Source organism: Podarcis cretensis (assembly GCF_951804945.1).
Source record: "Podarcis cretensis genome assembly, chromosome: 5".
NCBI classification, from domain to species: Eukaryota; Metazoa; Chordata; class Lepidosauria; order Squamata; family Lacertidae; genus Podarcis; species Podarcis cretensis.
Genome location: NC_137174.1, coordinates 22,796,486 through 22,818,197, shown reverse-complemented (window position 1 = coordinate 22,818,197; position 21,712 = coordinate 22,796,486). Strand labels below are relative to the sequence as shown.

Here is a 21,712-nt window from a genome sequence, read left to right as displayed (position 1 = left end):
ATTACTTTTTAAAAAGGAAAAAGAGAGAAAAGAGAAAAACAAAAAAAAGAACAAGAACAAGAAAAAATAAAACCATACAATAAACCATACAAAACACAACCTCAACATATCACCCAACACAATAAACTAAACAAAACAAAACAGAAACAATTTAGAAACATACTTCATACCTTTTCCATATTCTAACTTTCATTCCCTTATCATCGACCTCCTCTCACCTCCCTCTTTGTATTCCACTTCCATTAATTGTTTTAGCAATTCCTTTCCATCTTTCTCTATTTTCTATCATATAAATGTCTTAACATATTTTTAATCTTATTTCCGTTAAATTTAGTATACTTAATTAAGGTTAACTCCTTATAGCATTTCTACTAAGGCCATAGAAAATTCATTCCAACATTTTCCTGTCACTCATTAATTTTACAATATTTCTATATATAGACTTTAAATCTTCCAATCTTCTTCCACCATCTCCTCTCCCCGGTCTCAGGCTCTGACAGACACTTCCGTCCACTCCATACAGTCCATCAACCTGGAAATCTTATGTCCAAGGCTCTTAACTCTCTTCCACATCCCTTCTGCAGTTCTTCTTCATATTCTTTGATGCTAAAGAGCAGATCTCGAGGAAACTCCAATCCAACGACACCTCCACTCCCTCTCGACAGGTCAGCCAAATTTCCACAATTAAAGCTAGGATCCATAAAGTATTTCAGGGCATATTTCAAAATTCCTCCAACTCCAAAGGCCCCCCGAGCTCCAATCTCCTCCTGACCCAAGTCCATATTCCAAAAGTCAGTTAATCCCTGCATAGAAAGATCTTTCCAACTTTCCTTTTCCAGTCCAGGCCAGGCTCCGATCTTCAGAGTCTGACTTTTCCTAGTTTCAATAATAAAGGGCCTCAGCTTGTAGTCTTTGATTTGCCTCTGTAAGACTAAAGCTCCCCCTTGTATTGCTTTAGGTTCGACAACAGCAACTTTCTCCTTCTCCTTTTCAGCAATTTGTCCTGCTAAAATAGATTTTTGTGTCAAATCCTGAATAATTTCTGTATTGGTGCTCACTTTTGGTCCCAAAATGTCAGTTTTAGTAATCATAACATCCAATTTTTTATGAAGCTGTTCCAGCAGATAGTTTATCTTACAAAATACAGTTACTAAGGCTTCTCCTGTCGACATTCTCGAATGTCCAAGGTCAATCTCTAGTTCCCACACTTCTTATCAAGCAGCTGGAGATTTCCCAGCTCCACTCTTGTAACAGTTTCAAAAGCTCCCTCTAGAGTGAAACAGTCTCCACTTGTATCAATCCTTTCAAAGAAAGTTCAAAAAGAAAAGTTGGTTTCAATTTTGTTACTTTTCCTCCCTTTTAAACGCAGAAGCGGACAATGGAAACAATATATTTCTCTTATTCAACCGACTGTCAACATCCGTTCTCTTTGCTGTCAATGAACTCTCCCAAAACGTCAATCACTGTCAGTCCATTCCCAGGTTCAGAGCAGTGGCAATTTAATTCTAATTACTCTCTCCTTCAGGATACACGGTCCAAAATTTTCCCCCTCTTCTCCTGCTTCCAAGGGGGGTCTAATAATTTCAATCGATGGAAGTTTAATCCTTTACATAAGGCTTTCCAAGACCTTAACTTGTAAGCTCTTTGCTTCAGTCTATTTACAAAAGGGGAAGGCGGACTTCCTGTTTTGAACCTTCCCCGTTCGATGTCAAATTAAGGTATTTAAAGATCCAATTTTCCTTACTACTCACGGGTTGTTGTTTAAAGTCCAATTGTCCACAGGAAAAAGTCAGCGCTCTCCGGCTGCAGCAATGCGGCTTCACTCCGTGAAAGAAGCAGTCGATTCAAAGCACCGCGCCACTCACCCCACGTTGCTCCGGATCCCCAAAACAGGGTTTCCCCATGAGTAGGGGAGGTGCAAAGGGTGCCAGCCGAATCCCAAGTTCACAGGCTTCTTCCGCCTGTGATTTCAGTGGGTCTCTGCCTTCGCCGTGGCGGTTCAGACCCTACTTTTCACGGAGCAAGTTCCTCCCGTTCGGAGGAGCTCCGCCATTGCCGGAGGTGCTAACCCGGAAGCCTGGTGGAGCAAGACTGGTGGAAGGACAACAAGGAGGGAACCAGCTTTTCTAGGGAGGATGTTCCAAAGTCTGGGGGCGGCCACTAAGAAGGCCCTCTGCCTCATCCCTACCAAGTGTGCCTTTGAGGGTGGTAGGGCTGAGAGAAGAGCCTCCCCTGAAGATCTCAAAATCCAGGCAGGTTCAGTGAGGTACTACAGTCTTTCAGATAGCTTGGACCTAAAGAAGGCTTTATAGGTCATATAACATGTGGACGATTCTTTGGCATATCTATAGAGGTCCCTCAGCAAACAAATCAACATGCAAAGCGTTCCCTCAAGCTGGAGCACATTCACAGCAATATTCCATATGTTTATCAGTACTTCTGAGCACCAACATTACTATTTTACTATGTATAAAACCTTCCCGAGTATATATTCTGATTAAATGCCAAATTCCTTTTGTCACTGAATAGTTTCTCTAGTAAATATGCTCCAGAGTATCTGACAGAAGAGTGATTTCCCTGGTGGTAGCACCCAAACATGATCCTTCCTTTGTTCATATTCCCTCTCAGATAAAGTAACTTGAGTTATTTTAAGATTTCTCTAATGGCACATTAGCACTTCCAGGGATTCCCCAGGGTCCCAATTTACTGTTTAAGTAAAGCACTCTCAAATGCACACATGCCTCCATATCATTTCCATCTGATGACTTTGCAAACCAACGGCATAATTCCTTAAAGCCAAATCCATTCCTTCCGAAATAAATATAAACTCTTGCACCAAGGCAATTTTCTTAAGAAATTTTCTGGTATAAACTTCACTTTAAAAGACATAAAAGTAAGATAACAATGGTAAGTGGTACACCTACAGTAATTTATTGTGAACTGCCTGCCTGTTTTTAAACTGTCATGTGGATGTATTAATGGCCGAAGCCAAAAATGAGATGGGGAAATTGTTCCTGGACTGTAAAAGGTAAAGGACCCCTGGATGGTTAAATCCAGTTAAAGGCGACTGTGGGGTTGTGGCGCTCATCTCGCTTTCAGGCCGAGGGAGCCAGTGTTTCCCTACAGACAGCTTTCCGGGTCATGTGGCCAGCATGACTAAACTGCTTCTGGGGCAACAGAACACTGTCATGGAAACCAGAACGCATGGAAACGCTGTTTACCTGCTTGCCACAGCAGTACCTATTAATCTACTTCCACTGGAGTGCTTTCAAACTGCTAGGCTGGCAGGACAGGGACAGAGCAATGGGAGCTCACCGTGTCATGGAGGTTCGAACTGTCCAAGAGGCTCAGTGGTTTAGACCACAGCGCCACTTGCATCCTCAAATAAAATAAAATAAAAATATGCCAGTTTGTCTCCCCCCCCCCCCCATATTTTTGGGAGGAGGCAGGCTTCCCCAGTGTCGAAAAAAATTGGGGGGGGGGAGAGAAGGCCAAGCACAGAGTCAAGCACAGCTCAGCTTCAGTGAGCAGCTCCTTCTCCTGACACAAAGGATGGCAGAAGCAGCCCCCTGCCAGGAAGACCATTTCACAGAGTTTCTCCAGGGGTAGAAGAAATTCTCCAACTATTTCAGGGATGGGGCTCACCATTAGTAGTGGGAACAGCACAGCTTCTGAAGGGGAGGGGTGAACAAAAGACAAATCTCAGAAAAATTCTCAGGATTTTGTCCCCGGAAAAACTTTGATTCCACTTTAGCCAACAGAAGCACTCGACAAAAGCAGCAGAAGGCATCCACAGCCATAGGGAAGGCTGCATCACCAAGTGATCTGACTTATGTTGTCATTAAAGTTAAAACCTACTTATTGCCTTTTATGACTGCAGAGAAGATGAGCTGCCACAGTGGCAAACGGCAGGGAGCTGGGGTATTATTATGATTATCCATGTGCAGCTCAGAGTCCCTAAGAAACAAATAATGTCGAGCTAGTTATTTTACACGGCTCGGATTCCATGCAAAACAGGTAAAATTTACATCAAGTGTATAAAAATGCTTTGGAAAGAAGGCAGAAGCAATAATTCAGCCCTCTGCCTGCCCCGCAAGGAAGGGAATGAGATAGAGAGGGAACATTCTTTTTCAAGCTGCAGATAATTGGAATTCTCTGGCCACAAGAGACAAGTTTGTGGAATCCAGCCATGATAACTAAATGGCAACTTTGTGTTTGGAGGCAACATACTGCCGATGACCAGACACAGGGAGCAAATAATATGGGAGAATCATTCTCTTCATCTTTAAAATCAAAATGTGTAGGCTCAGCTCAGTGGTCTCAGATGTAGGTCATAAAGGGTAGCGCATAAGGCAGGTGGGGTGCTTAGGTTCCTAATAATAATAATAATAATAATAATAATAATAATAATAATAATAATTTTATTATTTATACCCCATCCACTGGCTGGGTTTCCCCAGCCACTCTAGGCAGCTTCCAAAACATATAAAAACATAGCAAGATGTCAAATATTAAAAACTTCATGATGCAGTGCTGCCTTCAGATGTCTTCTAAAAGTTGTGTGGTTACTCATCTCTTTGACATCTGATGGGAGGCATTCCACAGGGTGGGCACCACTCCTGAGAAGGCCCTCTGCCTGGTTTCCTGTAACTTCACAACCAGCAATGAGAAAGCCACCAGAAGGCCCTTGGAGGTGGACCTCAGTGTCCAGGCTGAATGATGAGGGTAGAGATGCTCCTTCAGGTATACGGGGCTGTGGCCGATTAGGAATTTAAAGGTAGGATCAACACTTTGAAATGTGCTCAGAAATGTACTGGGAGCCAGTGAAGATCCTTTAGGACCAGTGTTATACGGTCCCGGCAGCCACTCCCATTCACCAGTCTAGAGCATGTTGCAATAGTCCAAGCAGAGCATGTTGCAATAGTCCAAGCAGGAGATAACCAAAGCATGCACCATTCTGGCAAGACAGTGTGCAGCAGGTAGCTGGGTCTCAGCCGGTGTACCAGATGGAGCTGGTAGACAGCTGTCCTGGACACAAATTGACCTGCACCTCAAGAAAATCTGGCTTATGGAACTCTCCCCAAGCCACATCCCTTGTTTGGTCTCTTTTGAACCCCAGTTTTGGCCTTGGAGTCGTGGCACCTGATCCGTGTTAGGGGTGACTCCCCAGCACAGGGTTGATCCCTCTGGGTTCCTATCAGCCAGTATGCAGGCTGCCTGATGCTGAGTAGATGCCCAGTGCCTTAGTGAAAGCTACCTCTTACCTGTAATCCTGCAATCAATAAAGTTGTTGCCTAGTTCAACCCAATATCAATCTCCTGTGCTCATTTTCTCACTCCTTCCTGCACCAGCCACAGACATCATGTTCCTGTGGCGGCAATCAAAGATACTCCTTTGAGAGTCTTCCACCATTGAAAATCTTGAATCAAAAGGTGGCATATAAGCAATAAATAAACAACTCTGTGATGGCCAGCATTCTGTAAGTCTCAACTGCCCAGTGAGTCAAGTATTATGACGAATGTTACCTGCTCACAAATTCTCCTCTGAATTTCTAAAATTGCAAGACCACGGCAACATTAAACATGGGTGGAGTGTGTTCATGATTGGGTCTTCAAGCTGTTAGATCCACTGCCACACAGGAAGTTTTTTAAATGCCAACACACAGCAAGGGATTGTCTGTTTCCATAGTATTTTTCTTGTGATTCCCCACTGCGTCTGAGCAAAATCTGTCCAGCGTTAGCATTTCATGTTTAGGCTGTTTATCCACAAAAATGGATTTAATCCCCACCCCCATGCAGAGCTGAATCATTCTTGAGAATCACATGTGAATTATTATTTGCCATCGGCTCAATTAAGCATCAGCTTCTGTATCTAGTTCTCTATTTAGTGTTTATATTCTGAAACATACTGGCAACAATAAGCATGCAGCTTTCATGTTTCAGAAGGAGCAAAGCACATATATTGGTGATACTCCTTTTCCCCACCTCAGAAAGCTGACGTTGTATTCTCTGCACTCCAAATGTGTGCAAAACAGAGAGTCTCATTGAAACCTAGCCAATGCATGTGATACTATTTGTTGTATTTTTCAGGAAGTTCTTGTCCTTGAAAGGCATTTGCAAATTATCTTAAAAATGATTCTGACATAACAGATGTATCAGTCTCCTCCAAAATCCCCACTCAATATAGCTTCAAGCACGTTGGGATTGTCTGCTAACCACTGCCTTGTATTTCTTTCTGTTTTTATTTTGCCATGTTTAGCACACAGCTTTCTTCGAGATGTTGACACTTTTGCTAAATGTATCATTCAAAGAGACAAAAACGGTTCAAGTTGAGATATGCCTGCTTTCCTCCCCTTTCTTTTTTAAAAAGAACAACCCAAGAGAATATTGCAGGTTGTCCAGAATTTCACCATGCTTACTCACTGGGGCAATAAGGGCTGTTTCAAGTGTGAATATGTATATAAATCCAGAATGCCCTTTGAGAGTAGTCAGATGAGGGTCAAATTCACATGCTTTTATTTCCAAATCTCCTGTGCAATGATGATACAAAATTGACACACATTCAAAAACACATTAATAGAAATCTCCTTGAATAAAAACTAATCTCTACAGTTGGTCAATTCTGACACGAGTATTTAGGGAGGAGGATGGCAGAGAGAAAGAAGTCCTACAATTCCAAGAAATAGAATAATAATAATAATAATAATAATAATAATAAGAAGAAGAAGAAGAAGAAGAAGAAGAAGAAGAAGAAGAAGAAGAATTTATTATTATTTATACCCCGCCCATCTGGCTGGGCTTCCCCAGCCACTCTCAGGATGAAGGTAACAGTTAAGGAGAGGGGAAAGGAGTGTTAACAATAGGCTATTCTAAGCTGCATTTCCAAGAACACAGTATTGTTTTGCAGTCTCTTTGCTCATGTGTTGAGGAATATTTTTCTGCTCTGCTTCATGAAAAAATAAACATTTTAGTGTGAATAAAACATACTGCGGCACTATGGAGTTAAGTAACTTTCACTAACTTCTGAAAAGAATGTACAAACAACAAATGAAGTTTTCTTTCTTCCAGAAGATGTGTTTTTGTATGTGTGTGCTTGCACAAAACCACCTCCCTCACTGAAAAAATACCCCAACCCCCACCCTCTGACATCTTAATAAACCCCTTATCTCCCTTCCAAGTGTTTTTTTTAACAATTAGCTACTAACTGCAGACAGTATAAGAAAAGTTCGCACCTTATACTTAAAACAGAAGGCTGCCACCCCCAAACTTGATGATTCATACAAATGAATATGTAAAATTTAAATCCCTTCTTCAACTGCTTTTGACCTTTATTGCCCTTTTAGGAGTTTCAGATGTATGAATGCATTTTAAGGCACCAATTTTGAACACTGCATATCCACACACGGAAATCATTCATAAACTAGAAAAGGGGGGAGGAACCCTTGCGCTTTTATTTTTGTACAGGAAATCCTTTTGGCGTTATAGTATTATATCTACTATACATAGCCAGACTGCATTGCAACTGCCAGTGCCTACAGCATGGGAAATTAATGGGAAGTGGGGGAAATTATGATACAAACAAATGATTTTGACTGCTTTTCAAATGCAATCTGCATCCTTCAATCTGACTGTGGACAGCTGATCCAAATTTACTAATAAATGTAAAAAAATGAAAAATAAAAAGCAGCCTCCAGGCAGACAGCTGGTTGACAGAATGACTCTGTACATTTTTTTAAAAGAAAACCCCTGTATTTACATCGAGACTATTCATTTCAGCAGCCAAAGACTACCACAATGTCAGTGCATAATGAAAAAAGGTTATTCTTTAATGCCAACCTCAGTCAAAGAATATTTGCATCACTGTGCACAGAAATATGCATGTGTATGACAGGAGGTGACCCAAGGATCAATCACCAAAAACAACCACTCTTTACCTCAGCATTAATACTATTTATTTCTTTAAAATTAGTGGGGAGTGCCCAGATCGGGGATTTGTAAAAGCCCACAAGTACCGTGATATTTAAACGCACAATGCAATCTGTGAGTTTAGACTCATCACACCCAAAAATGGGCAGTCACACCACAGTCAAATTTCAGCCCTCCATCTTGAATCAAAATGGTGCCCAGCACCCAAAAGTCAATGAAGACTGCCGCCTGCACTTTAGCAACCCTCATGTTGAGTTTGGTGGCGATATCTCAAGAGGTGTCCAAATCTATTCCAAATAAGTCACATCAAAGTCATATTTAAGTCCACCATCTTGATTTAAAATGGCCCCCAGTATTCAGTGACAAAGTCTGCTGGACCCACCTTGGGAACCTTTGTGCCAAGTTTTGTGATTAGACCTTGAGAAACAGCTGAACCTATGTAAAAAAAATAGAAAAAGAAAAAGTGCCTGCCAGCTTCTTTAGTTTATCTTAATAAAATTGAAAGATAATTGCTTCATATTGAGTTTTTTGTGATACTTTATGTTTCATTGGGGACACGGGTGGCGCTGTGGGTTAAACCAGAGTCTGGGACTTGCCGATCAGAAGGTCGGCGGTTTGAATCCCCGTGACGGGGTGAGCTCCCATTGCTTGGTTCTTGCTCCTGCCAACCTAGCAGTTCGAAAGCATGTCAAAGTGCAAGTAGATAAATAGGTACCACTCCAGCGGGAAGGTAAACGGCGTTTCCGTGCGCTGCTCTGGTTTGCCAGAAGCGGCTTAGTCATGCTGGCCACATGACCCGGAAGCTGTATGCTGGCTCCCTCGGCCATAAAAGCGAGATGAGCGCCGCAACCCCAGAGTCGGCCACGACTGGACCTAATGGCCAGGGGTCCCTTTACTTTACCTTATGTTTCATTCTACCCATACATCGCCTAGATATTTTATATAAGGGAGCAGCCTATAAATATTTTAATAATCAAATAGGACAAATAAATATGGGTGAAGATGGGTGAAGATAGTCCTTTAGACAAGCTTCCTCCCAACTATTTAGGGTTTTCACGATTATCGCCAAATAGAATCACGGTTATATATCAAGGTCAGCCGTTATCTTACACAGTCAGATCAGAAATACACTGCATGTTATTAATATTTTTTGGGGGGTAGCAATTCAATATTACATTCCATATTTTAATAATCTTCCAATAAGTTGTGAATCTTAATATAGACTCTGATTAACAAATGCCTTATAGAAAAGACTTCTTTCCCCTTACTATATATTGTGACAATGCAGAAATAAAGATACCCAGATCCATCGCTGAGGGTAATGCGAACTGCTCAATTTTGTGCTTCTTTCCTATTTGACATTTGTTGTTTTGTGCCAGGTTCCAGTCCCCCATACCTCCAGTTAAAGATAGCATGGCTGATAAAGACCACCACATGACTGATCATTGAAAAAGCTGCTAAAGGTCAAAGTAGGTGGTTCTGAGCCAGATGGACCAATGGTCTGAGTCACTGGAAAGGCAGCTTCATATAAGCAAGTGAAGGGAAAGTAAAGAAGAGGGCTTATGCTCGGTCCTTTTTCGCAGCAACATGGGGAACATTTCACAGGCATACAGAAAAACTTAGCAGATGGAAATGCAGGAGCAGCGCATTTAATTTGTATTAATAGCACAGATTTAGACATCTTTGTAATGTTTACAAAAGCAGACAGAACGTCTCTTGGAGCTATGAGTAATGCTTAATATCCTTGAAGTGATACATTGATCAGGATGCAAGAATGAGATTTTATTCTGTCTTTTAAAAAATATGAAATAAACAAAATATCCTTGTCCGTTTTGGGAACAGATCCTCCCCTTGGACCTGGGGAATTACAACTGAAGATTATGGGGTTACCATAATGAAGGTGATGGGATGGAAAATAAGGTTCCCCCCCAAAATTTGCAGCACTGTTGATTCCTCTAAGAACATCAGCTCAAAATATTTCAGCTTTGGTACAGCACAGTAATCCATAGGAAATCAATCCAATATTATTCAGAGCCCAGTTGCTTTGTTAATCACGGTAATCTTACTCCGATAATAATTTTAAGCAAAAGAAAACATTTCAATAATTGTTTCTGTACTTAAGATAATAAGAGTCATCAGTTCATTTTCTTAGCAGAACATATGGCCATTTTGTGAACTAAATGCCTTGTTATCACTACAGGAAAATGAGGCATTATGCCATATGAAGCTAAATTAAACATGCAATACAAATACAACATTGTGGGTTTTATTTAACTAAGCTTTATTCAGAGAAGACCCATTGAAGTTAATGGGCCTAGCTTAGCCACAATTGTCCATTTCAATGGGTTTATGCTCAATACAGCTTAGTTGAGTACCATGCTGCATACTTCACCATTATTCTATAGGCTTTTCAGTGCTGTGATATTCTTAATAAAGAATGCCTCACATCTCCATTTTTGTCAGTCTTCATTGGGCTCTTTTGAGGGGCTGGGTCTGTCTACTTTGGGGCTCTTTGTTTTGTGTTTGTCTGTTTACTGACCTGAACTTCTCCATAGCTCACTGGATGTGAGGGTGATCTGGCTGCGACATCTGTCGCCCCATTGATCGCCAGGGTTGATTCGGCTGATCTGGCTGGCTTGGCGGGTGTCCCCTTCCTCCCTCACCGCTCCATGTGCATCCCTCCTGAAGCTGCGCGCTTGGTGGAAGAGGACGACCATCCCAGATAGGAGTGTACCGTTCTTTGGTCAAGAGTATACGATAGCTGCACTCCCCTGCTACAACCTCCAAACAAGCTCCATAGCTCACTATTTTGATTTCAAATCTGCCAGCAGTCAGCCATCTGAGCTTACAATTACTAGGAGGAAGTGGTGGTGAAGATATCAAAGGAATTCTGAGGAAAGAATTTCAGGCTTGAGAAATTAGGTGTTGAAAGTGACAACTGAAGGAGCAGCTAAATTATTTTCTTCTAGGCTCACTGTGCAAAGCAGTTTTAGCTGAGTGTCTCCAAGGACTGATATGTTAGAGAACTGGAACCTTTATGGCCTGTATAAAGTGATTATGATCCTGGGCTACATAACTGGATTGGGTCGCCTCTCTGCCCTCCCACCATTCTATACAGTGGCGAAGCATGAGCAGTGTTCCAGAGTATTTTTCATTCTCATGTATATTATATCTATTTGAAAAAGGATTGCTTAATGAAGAAATTATATATCTTTCTACTCACAAGTGTTGAACTAATTGGCTGATGAAGAATTCAACAAACAGTAGTTGTTATCCGGAAACACTGTTCAGCAGAGTTCAGAGTTGGACATCAGAATCGGACATTTGAAATACAAAGCTTCACAGCTTGCTCTCCGCTGGGTAAAGTCTGGCACTGTGATTCATTTAAGGACTTTCAGGTACTTTCAGAGACTTCAGTTTGTTAGTTTTGATGTTTTGAATTAGTCCATAAAGTTTTTCACATTGTAATTGTTTCTGGCCATCGTGTTGCATTTGATATTTCTGACTCCCCCCATTCTATACAGTGGCAAAGCTACCTGCGCCAGCACCGGGAACAACGTACAGCCGGGGGTGTGGATGGCGCACCTCCCAGGGGGCGTGATGCACCGCTTGTGGGGGGTGCATCTCAGGGCTGCACAGCAAGCATTGCATGTCCCTGGGTGTGTGCAGCATGTGGCGCACATCCCAGGGGTGCACAGTGAGCGCCAAGTGTACCGGGGTGGGCGTGGTGGCACCACCCCAATGGCGCCCGGGGCGGCCTGCCACCCCCGCCCCCACCTTCGTCACCAGTGATTATATATGCTATAAAGACTTCCCAGTGTGGATTGATATATGTATACAGTATTAGAATTTATCATTACAATTTTTGGTTTGTTCTATGTGAATTAGTATTCAATCAATTTTATAAGATTATTTCAATCTTGGTAAGTTTTCCATTGTTGGTTGAAAGTGTGTGATGAAAACAAAGCAAAAAGTCTGAGACTGTAGGCCATGAAATAACTTTAAGCTTTATACATCCAGACCAAAAGAGACACACCTGAAATGCAGGAATTCCTGTCCCTCTTCTTTGAGTGTCTTATTCTTGCAGTAAAGATGGCTTGGTGATACATCATTTCAATTAAACATTCTAAATGTCACTCACTGGTAGCTCCCCACACTTTACCCACTTTTGAAGTCTCATTCATTCAGAATGCCTGACAGAATGTCTGAAACATGGAAAGAACAGGAGACTGTGTGCCAGAAATGATTGAGAAGACGTTAACCCTTACACTGCCATCCAATTTCTAAAAAGGCTCATCCCCCCCCCTTTTTAAAAAAATTGGTTCCACAGGCATTTTATTTGGGGGTGGGGTGGGGGTTTGTATAGTGATGGTTAACTGTTCTATGAATGAGCAAGGGACCAGACTACTTTAGACCATAGTCAACAAAACTGCCCATTGCCATACAGTTAGAAAGATGTAGTCTGCCCACCCCCTTTGAGAAATGTTACTAATATAACTTACTGGCGAGGAACAACAACAACAAAAATGTAATGAGTTTTAGTTGCTCCTGATAAACACCAGAAGACTTAACAACAAGCAGACCCAAACCCATATAAAACAAAGAGTGTGTGTGTGTGTCTAAAATAACCATGTCTTTAAAAAAAAACCCAGAAGCCTTCCTTTTAGGAATTCTAGGTACCGAAATCCAAAGGGAGCAGAAAAGACTGTTTATGTATGCAACCATGGCTGCGTAGATGTCATTGGCCCAGAGATGGAAAGAAGATAAAGTCCCTACCAGAGAAGAATGGCAGATCATGTTGATGGATTATGCCGAAATGGCTAAAATAACCAGAAGAATCAGAAATCAAGAAGACCAAAATTTTAATAAGAAATGGGGAAAATTTATTTTATTTATTTTTTTTAAAATAATTTTTATTAACTGGCCAATCACATCAAATTAAATCACATCATATAAATTCCGAATTACAAAGCCAAATTTTTAAATTTTGTTGGCTTTGTAATTCGGAATTTATATGATGTGATTTAATTTGATGTGATTGGCCAGTTAATAAAAATTATTTTTTTTAAAAAAAAAAGAAATGGGGGAAATTTATAATTGATCTTAAAAACCATTGTAAACAGTTAAAATCGTTAGTAGGATTGAAATAACACTTGTAGTTTAATGGTGAATTTTTGACACAATGGAGAGGTAAAAGATTTGTATTATTATAAAAGATACAGGAGGAGAGGATTAACAATAGGACCCACAAAGGGGGCGGGGAGGGAGCTTTCTCCATCCTGCGAAGGCAGGGAAAATGAAGGACTGAGACTGTTCCACAAGCTGCGTGTGCTTACCTGACCTGTTGGATGTGTTGTAGAATGAGGCCTTCAGGATCTCCAGCCATCAGTTTTCAACCTGAGTAGCTGTGCAATGTAGCTCAGGATCTAAATTAGACCATATCCCTGTATAGGACAGAATGATCAGGACCCTTTGCATGCTATCCACATACAAAGATCCAGATAGCAGCCTAGTATCTGAAATTAAATATTATGTAAGTTGTGGAACAGATCAATAACACTAGTTTTAAAGGCCACAAGAAAGGAATTGCATCATTCTGTGCTATGGGCTCAGTGGATTTTGGCCAGCACAATGAGCCTAGATATCAGGGTTTTCAAATACCACTCCAATGTTTGAACACCAACACTGGACAGCTACTTGCCACAGCAATCCATCATTAATCTATCTAATTCCGAGCTATCTATACCAGTTAAACAAATGAAACCTCTACCCACAGCAGAGATGATCCTCCTGGACACTGTCAGCAGCCCCAATAAGAACAAGAGCTATGTCAGCTCTTTCATCACAAGTCCATTGTGAAGTCATGTGTGAGAGAAGTCACAGCCATGCTGAAGATAAAGCATTGTCTACCTCTGTAGCTCTGCCTTATCTTTGTGTAGGGGTCGCGGTCTTGTGACTCCCAAGGGCAAATACAGTGAGACAGTAGGAAAAGGGAGCGAAGATGAAACTCACAAGCTCAGAATGCCCAATGATGAAAAGAAGTAGTATTGGGGCAAGGGGGAGAAACCTCCAATGGCTTCTGGTATGTTTTTGAGAACAACTCAAGGTGCTTATGCTCACATTTAAAGCTCAATGTGGCTTAGCACCCAGGAAAATGAAGTTATACATTCTCAGTTCCACTTACTGAAGTCATATTTGGAGTTGGTGACCAGAAAGAGCCATCTCAGTGGTGTTCCTTGCCTGTGGAATTCTCTCCTGGTGCCAACATTATTGTGTGTTTTTTGGCATCAGGCAAAGGGGTATTTAGTCTCTCAGACTCTTTTATTATTGAATTTTTTTAGACACTGCTCTTCCAGAAACCTTCAGGATAAAATATAAATAATGTTAAATAAGTTAGAAAATAGAAAGCAGGATTTTCTTTTATCGGTCCTGAACCTACTGCCCACTGCTTAGCTCTACTGAGCGATCCCAGGTTATAGTTATGGGTGAGGAGGAAGAGAATCAGCTCTCATACCAAGTAGAGTACACGATGGCTCAACAGACAGACCTGCAGTGAACCCTTGTTCATGAGTCCAGAAAGATCTTTATTTAATAAGAGGTGACTGTCGGCTGTCATTTCATGAAGAGAAAACTGTCATGTGAATCAGACTTTAAAGAATGGGAAATATGGCTGGAAACAGACAAAAGATTTTGAGAGAGTTGAAGGCAGTATGACAGATGCTCTGTTACCCTTAGGACATACAGACTTTTTCTTAGCTCACTCTTGTCTCTCATCAAATAAATTTTGAAACTGGCAAACCTTTGTTACCACTGGTGATAGTGGGATAAAAGATGTGTACAAGAGGCAATGATTTATGTCTCAATACAACCTTCAGTTATTTTGGGGAGGGGTGTTCTTTCTTCTCCTTACTTGGTGCACCTTATTTAGAGTTAATTCCTACAAACAAGATTTCAAAACCTGTTGGAATATATTCTCACCTTAAAACAACTTACAGCTCCATCATTGAGAGCATACTCAAAGCATGTTTTGCTCAAGGTGATTTCATTTCCCCCAATTACTATGACACTTTTGATTCTGTGTGGAGGAAGAATGGGGTATACTCATTCAGAGAAAAAATTGCTTCCTACCATGCTGCTTACTCAAGTGGGAATTGCTATTACCCTGTGCAATGGGGAGGAGATCCTTAATTTTTAATACGTCTGTAAAATAAATTCAGATTGTTTCCTTAATAGAAATGTCAATCTCAATAGCCAAAAGATCTCTTCAAGAAGGTGGGACACTTTTTTGAAGTGTACATTGAACCACCAGCATTAAGATTGGTATCTTTGAGAGGAAAAATAGCTATTTTAGTGAAAGGATTCATATTTTCCTATTTGAAATATCCATCTGTTCTGCAAATGCAAGATACAGCATTTTAGCAGCAAGCATAGTTTATTTACTCCCTTCCATCTTTAAAGATATTCATCTTTTTATATGTGAGCTCCCCTCTCTATGCTATTTGATTCGGCTGTTGAAAATTATCCTGATTCACAGTGAATTTTGTACCATAGAGTTCCATAGTGACTTATTTCCTATGGGCCTGATTGGAGCCTGTTCTGGACAGACACAGTGAAAAGGCCAAATCCAAATTGCTTTATTGCTTAGCAAAAGACCATCCTCAGTCATACAGCGGTACAATGGATATCACTCAAAATAAGAATAACATAATCCATTGCAATAGCAGTAAAAGAGAAAGTAGGCTAACATCAGACCCAGCTGAGAATAAGCTCGACCCTGTAAACTCTTAGATTTGGTTGAGTAGCTATTTAGTTAATAAAGTGTTTTTTTCCTTAATTGGTCTATTGCCTTCAGAAAACACAGTTTGATTACCTCCTGGCTGATTTAAAGCTTAAGAGTAATCAAGGTTTCGAGGATACATGATCAAAGGCTTGGTATCAAAAGGCACTAGAAACTGAGTCACTGATTAGCAGTAGATTCAAGCTGGACCAAAAGTTGCTCAAACAAAGCATCACTGTCTTATTGAATTAATTTCTACATGATAGTGGTGGTCACTAGTTAAGCCTGCTTTTTAAAAAGGATTAGATAAATCTCTGGAGAACACAGGTCTATTAATAAACCATTAGCCATGACACATGAGGCCAGCAACAAAACATTGCAGTGGATCCCATCTCCCATCACCAGTGTTTGTGTTTAATTGAGTTGGAATCACTGCCAGATTTGAGGCCACGGGGCAGGTGCCTTAAATATAAGGTGGTCGAGGGCTGCTTCACTGTCACCCACCACCACTCCTCCTTCCTCATTCCCTTGCTAAATTTGAAATTTTGTTGAAGCCTTGGCTTCCTGCTCTTGATTTTGGTGATTTTATAAGAACACCTTGCAATGGTGTTACAGTGGAGGAACAGTGCCAGACAAGTGCTCACTCAGTACCAACTAAGCCCATCAGCCAGCTTAGAACAGCTGCCCAATTGACCTCATTTAGGCTCAACATTTTACTGCTCAAAATTTCAGCTTAGCCCTAGTGTCAAAGACCGAGGCAGAATCTCGAATTGCGAATTGTTGTAGGTTTGGCTGACTTTCCATTCAGCAGAGTTTCTATATCCTCCCTTCATTTTTATTTTGGAACTTTAAAGGTATTCCCCAATCCCAGCAGGATAACAGCTAATTATTTCAATAAAGAATCACATTTCATTATAATGCTGTTTTCTGCAAGATTCAGATAATCCTCAAAAGCCAAGGCAGTGCAAATATAGAAGGATCGTGTAAATTCAAGGAAAAATACATACCAGAATCCCATGATGTACCGAGTCCACAATTTCTCTAATGAACCCCAAGTTTATTTCAGTAAACTTGAATCTATGCCTGACCAGAGTCTCCATGTGAATGAAGTGGCATAACCATACAAATTGCCTTAATAAGCATTGTCAAAGCAGCAAAAAGGTTCAATGTGAAGGATGAAGATAAGAGATGTTCACTCAGATTTAAATAAGAGCTGGGCTCTGAGTCAGTGAGCCTCAGAGTTCCTTTCATGCAGCTGAATGCAAGTTTTGATAATGGAATATTAGTCATTTGGGGAGACACTATTCTCTCTTGTTTGGCCAATGTTGCCATTTATATGAGACACCTGAACATTTCTCAGGCATGTCCAAAGTCCGTTTCGGGGGCCTAATCTGGCCCGGCAGTTGGTTTCATCCATCCCCTGTGGCACTTGATTTCCTAGGGTACAAACCTAAAAAAACCCCTCAACAACTTAAATCCTAAAAAAAGGTCAACAACTTTGGTCAGCCCTCACGGTCCTTCACTTCATCAAATCTGGTTTGGACACCACTGCCTGAAAAATGAAAACACAAATTCAAAATGGTGTGTGGGGAAAAACTTTATGCTCTGCAAACTGAACTCCACATTATAAAACTTAAAAAAAAATAAAAAATATCCTGGGAAATAAACATTCAAGAAGGTATTATTACAGTATGCAGCCAATCACATTCTGATGATCTAAGTCAGCCTTTCTCAACCTGTGGGTCCCCAGATGTTGTTGAACTACAACTCCCATCACCCCTAGCTAGCAAGGCCAGAGCTCAGGGATGATGGGAGTTGTAGTCCAACAACATCTAGGGACCCACAGGTTGAGAACCACTGATCTACATAGAAGTGCAGTCAGCTGAGGAAGTATGGGCATTCTAAATGAAATATAAAGCATGGACTTACCCAAAGTGATTGTCCTATTGATTTGAATACAGACTTTTTCCATATTGCCCTAATTCTGTCTGCGCTAGTTGCATTGGGCCCAATTTAAGGTGCTACTGTTAGTGTGTAAAGCTCTATATAACTTAGGATTTGGGTATTTTATGGTAAAGTTCAACCCTGAGCTCAACTGAGGGGGCTTCATTTGCAAGCCTGCTGGTGAAAACCATGGTTTGGATACTCTGGATCTCCTCCTAGACTAGGCATGTCCAGCCACAATGATGTTGACTTTCTGTCACATAGTGAAGACTTCCCCCCATTTTTTTTGGGGGGGGGTGAACTGATTAGTCTACTGTGGACTTTAGATTGCCTATTTTATTGCATTCATTATGTTATATTACCCCAATAATCTTAATAGCATTGGGGGTTTTAATGTATGTATTGTTTGATTATGACTGGAAGCCACTTTTGGACCTTTTGTTAAAAAGCATGGAAAAGTAAAATATTTTATCCAATGCTGAATGTGTGGAGTTTCATGGATCCACCCCCCTGTCAGATTTTGAGGCTGGAGACAAGGGGAAAATTCTGTTCTTAATGCCGAATGATGGCACAATAAATCAATCAATGGAAAAGAAGTCTGAATTATTGTTATTATTATTATTATTATTATTATTATTATTATTATTATTTAAAAACTATGAAAAATCTTTACAGGTATTTCGGGAAAGAATTATGGGACAAAGCAATTCCTTACAACCTTTCAAATGGCTACGCTGAATATCTAGTACAGAATACAACTAGTAACCCCCAGTAGCTGGTATTCTGCTCAACATATCAATGATTTTTTTCATTGACCTTGACTCCTGTTTCTGTGGCCACTTTGCTGAGAGTTGACTGTAAGTGCTCACTGTTTCATTCAATTACAGCTTTAAATTGGTGATTAGCCAATTAATCCTCACAGAACCCGGAGGGATTCAAGTGTTATTGAAATCTGCAAAGTGTTTTTGAAGATATCAAAGAAAATTCAAGTGCAGCATCCTCAACGTGAGTAAGACCATTACAATAATGAACTTATTTGAAGGGCAGTCCACAATAACAGCTGCTGAGAAACGAAGCCCTTTTACATAAAGAAACACACATTGTGTTGGCTTCATGGAATCCTATGTCAGCTTTAAATATAGAATGTGCAAACCAGGTCATACATTTTTGCAAAACAGAACACTGCATATATTTATGCAGCAGTTCAGAAGTAGTCAGAAAACATTATTTTAATATGATAGCCTTAACTCTAGACACTTCAATCCAGTAACTGTTTTGTTCAATATTTTTGATGTTTCAGTAGCCAACAAAAAAGATGGGTGACTATTACAACCAACTTTAAGTTTTAAAGAAAAGAGGAAATCCAGCGGATCATACTTTTAAGTCAAGTGGGTAGGACTTGTGCCTTTTACATATGTATATGTACTTGAATGAGCACTTTAGGTATTGGTTTATTGCTGTTTTTATATTTGAGTATTTTGAATGTAGGGTTTGGTTTTGGGGATAAATTTATTTTGGTATGTACTTCCATTCAAGGAGTGATGGGGTCTGTTGGGACATGCTTCTACACCAAGACAGAAGTGTGTGGGATTCTTATCCAAGAGATGCTGTTTGCAGATGAAGCATTGCCAATAGCATACTCCGAGGAATATCTACGGAGACACATCAATCTTTGCCCAAGCTTGAATGGAGCCTCAACACCAGTCTCACAAAGACCAGCATCCTGGGTCTAGACATCATCGGCACTCCATGCGTCAGCACTGGTGACCACATGTTTGAAGTAATAGACAACTTTGTCTTCCTCTCCATCAATGCTGAGCTGGACTAGCTTCTTGGCAAGGCAACTACAGGAATGGCTTACCTCTCCAAAAGGGTATGGAATAATGTGATGCTAATGTTCAATACCAAGATGAAGGTCTACCAGGCTTGTGTGCTGAGCACGCTGCTTTGTGGAAGTGAGTCATGGGCAACTTACACCCTCCAGGAGTGACATCTCAGTGTCTTACATATGTGCTGTGTGTGGAAGATTTTGGGCGTCACATGGCAGGACAGAGTCTCAAACAAAGATGTGCTCTCCCAAGTTCACATTCCCAGCATGCTTTCACTTCTGTCTCAGGGGCATCTTCACTGGCTTGGTCATATACATGGAATGGAAGGTGGCAGGGTCCCCAAGGACATGCTCTATGGCAGGCATAGGCAAACTCGGCCCTCCAGATGTTTTGGGACTACAGCGCCCATCATCCCTGACCACTGGTCCTGTTAGCTAGGGATGATGGGAGTTGTAGTCCAAAAACATCTGGAGGGCCGAGTTTGCCTATGCCTGCTTTATGGGGAGCTGGTTTCAGGCACTAAGCCTATTGGCAGACTAAATCTGCATTACAAATGTGCCTGCAAATATGACATGAAGGCCGGCAGCATTAACCTGCCATTTGGGAATCCCGGTAGATGATTGTGGTGCTTGGAGACAGACACACATTATTTGACTGGAGAACTGCACAGCAAAATTCAAAGAAGAGCAAATCTGAAGGATGGCTCTGTTTCAAAAAGTGCAAGTTAATTAGATTCACCTTTAAATGTGAACAATATCTATTTTCTTTCCCATCCCAAGTGGTGAGGTGCAGGTTTCTGTGTCTCCTGCTACCATGTGCTAAACTTTTAATGTGACCCAAAGCATGTGCACTCCAAGTAGGCCCTGACTATACAAGCAAAAAATAAAAATAAAAGTTGGATAGTACTCATTCGTAAAGTCTAATCACACAGTGATTTAGTAGTGGTGATTGCTTCAGATTGCACATTAATGGTGGCTGGATCAATGCTTCCAAGGACCAGTGTTGAACTTTCTCTTTGCTAGCTTGGTGTGAGAGATATCCAGAATGCCTTCGTGAAATCTCATTGTTATCTCTTTTTTGCTTTTCTCAGAATAATCTGGATGCTTCATTCCGAAGAGGAAAGCCAAATTTACATTCAACTTGCTTTCTACGTAGAAAGCCCCCCCCCCCCAGTCCCCGAGTAACAACAGAACATCCACATCAAAGTTTCATCTACTATGTCCAAATTATCATCAATACTGCTGGAAGGTCTGGATTGAACTTTCCTATTTCATAGGAATGTGTAACAATGTGGGGGGTGATGAAACATCATTGACAATTACCACCAGGATATTCTGTATGCTAGACACAGATAACTCCCAAAGTTATGCTTTGAGCCTTATGACCTTGGATTCCTGCAAAAAGGCATTTGTAAGAAATGGTATAAAGTGGTGATGATGCATACAGCATGTAATTGGAAGTCTCCAAAGCAACCATACAGATAGCAGGGGTTAATAAAGTTTGGGACACTCTGCTTTATGTGCAAACTTAAGCAAACAATGAAATCAAATTGTTTTACAAAATAAATATGGCACCAAGATTCTCTGTTTGTTTTCCTGCCTTTAAGATGCTGATCAAATTCCAGTCAGTTACAGATGCCTGTATTTTTTTTTTTTACTAGGATGTATATATGATATATAACTTATATATACTATAGTTAGGGAGCTAGTTGTCCCAGAAGCATAATATATTAAAGACTGCAATAGGTGGCTTTCTTTATTCCTTAGGTGAGCTTTTTGTACTGGTGTGTGATATATATGTGTTTTCCTTGCTTATATTTTGAATTATGTTTCAAAATAAAAAATGTATGGGGGAGGCAGGGGAAGAGAAGACACCAAGGGCACACACAATTTGACTAAAACCCTGCCATTTTCAATTTATTATTATTAATTTGAGGGTCCCAGTTAAGGGATGGGGCATTTTTGTGCTTCCTTCCTCAAAATTCCTCAGATTCCTTGACTATGCAGGAGCCTGCAAATCCACCTGTTTCACTTTAAGTTAAACTAGAATGAATAGTGGGTCATATTTTCATACCCTCAATGCTCAAGTGACTTGGTGTCACCCTAAGTTACTTCACTGTTGTGAGGGGAAATGGTCTGAAAGCAATGAGATAGAGAATGTGCTTTTCCTGTTGTCCTTCTTTGTTCAGAGCCACTCGTATAATAGTTCTTTACAGCAGAAACGGTTAGAAGGTCATC

At 40.7% G+C, this 21,712-nt stretch overlaps 1 protein-coding gene and 1 long non-coding RNA gene across 3 annotated transcripts in view; one reads left to right on the top strand and one right to left on the bottom strand.

Moving 5' to 3' along the window:
- NRG3 (neuregulin 3) overlaps window positions 1-21,712 on the bottom strand; it is a 610,117-nt gene that overhangs the window by 120,235 nt on the left and 468,170 nt on the right. The gene's annotated exons all lie outside the window — the stretch shown is intronic.
- Window positions 13,808-21,054, top strand: LOC307215945. The gene is made up of 4 exons (XR_013838766.1): window positions 13,808-14,007; window positions 18,534-18,651; window positions 19,183-19,519; window positions 20,566-21,054. It is a non-coding gene; the product is annotated as an uncharacterized lncRNA (long non-coding RNA).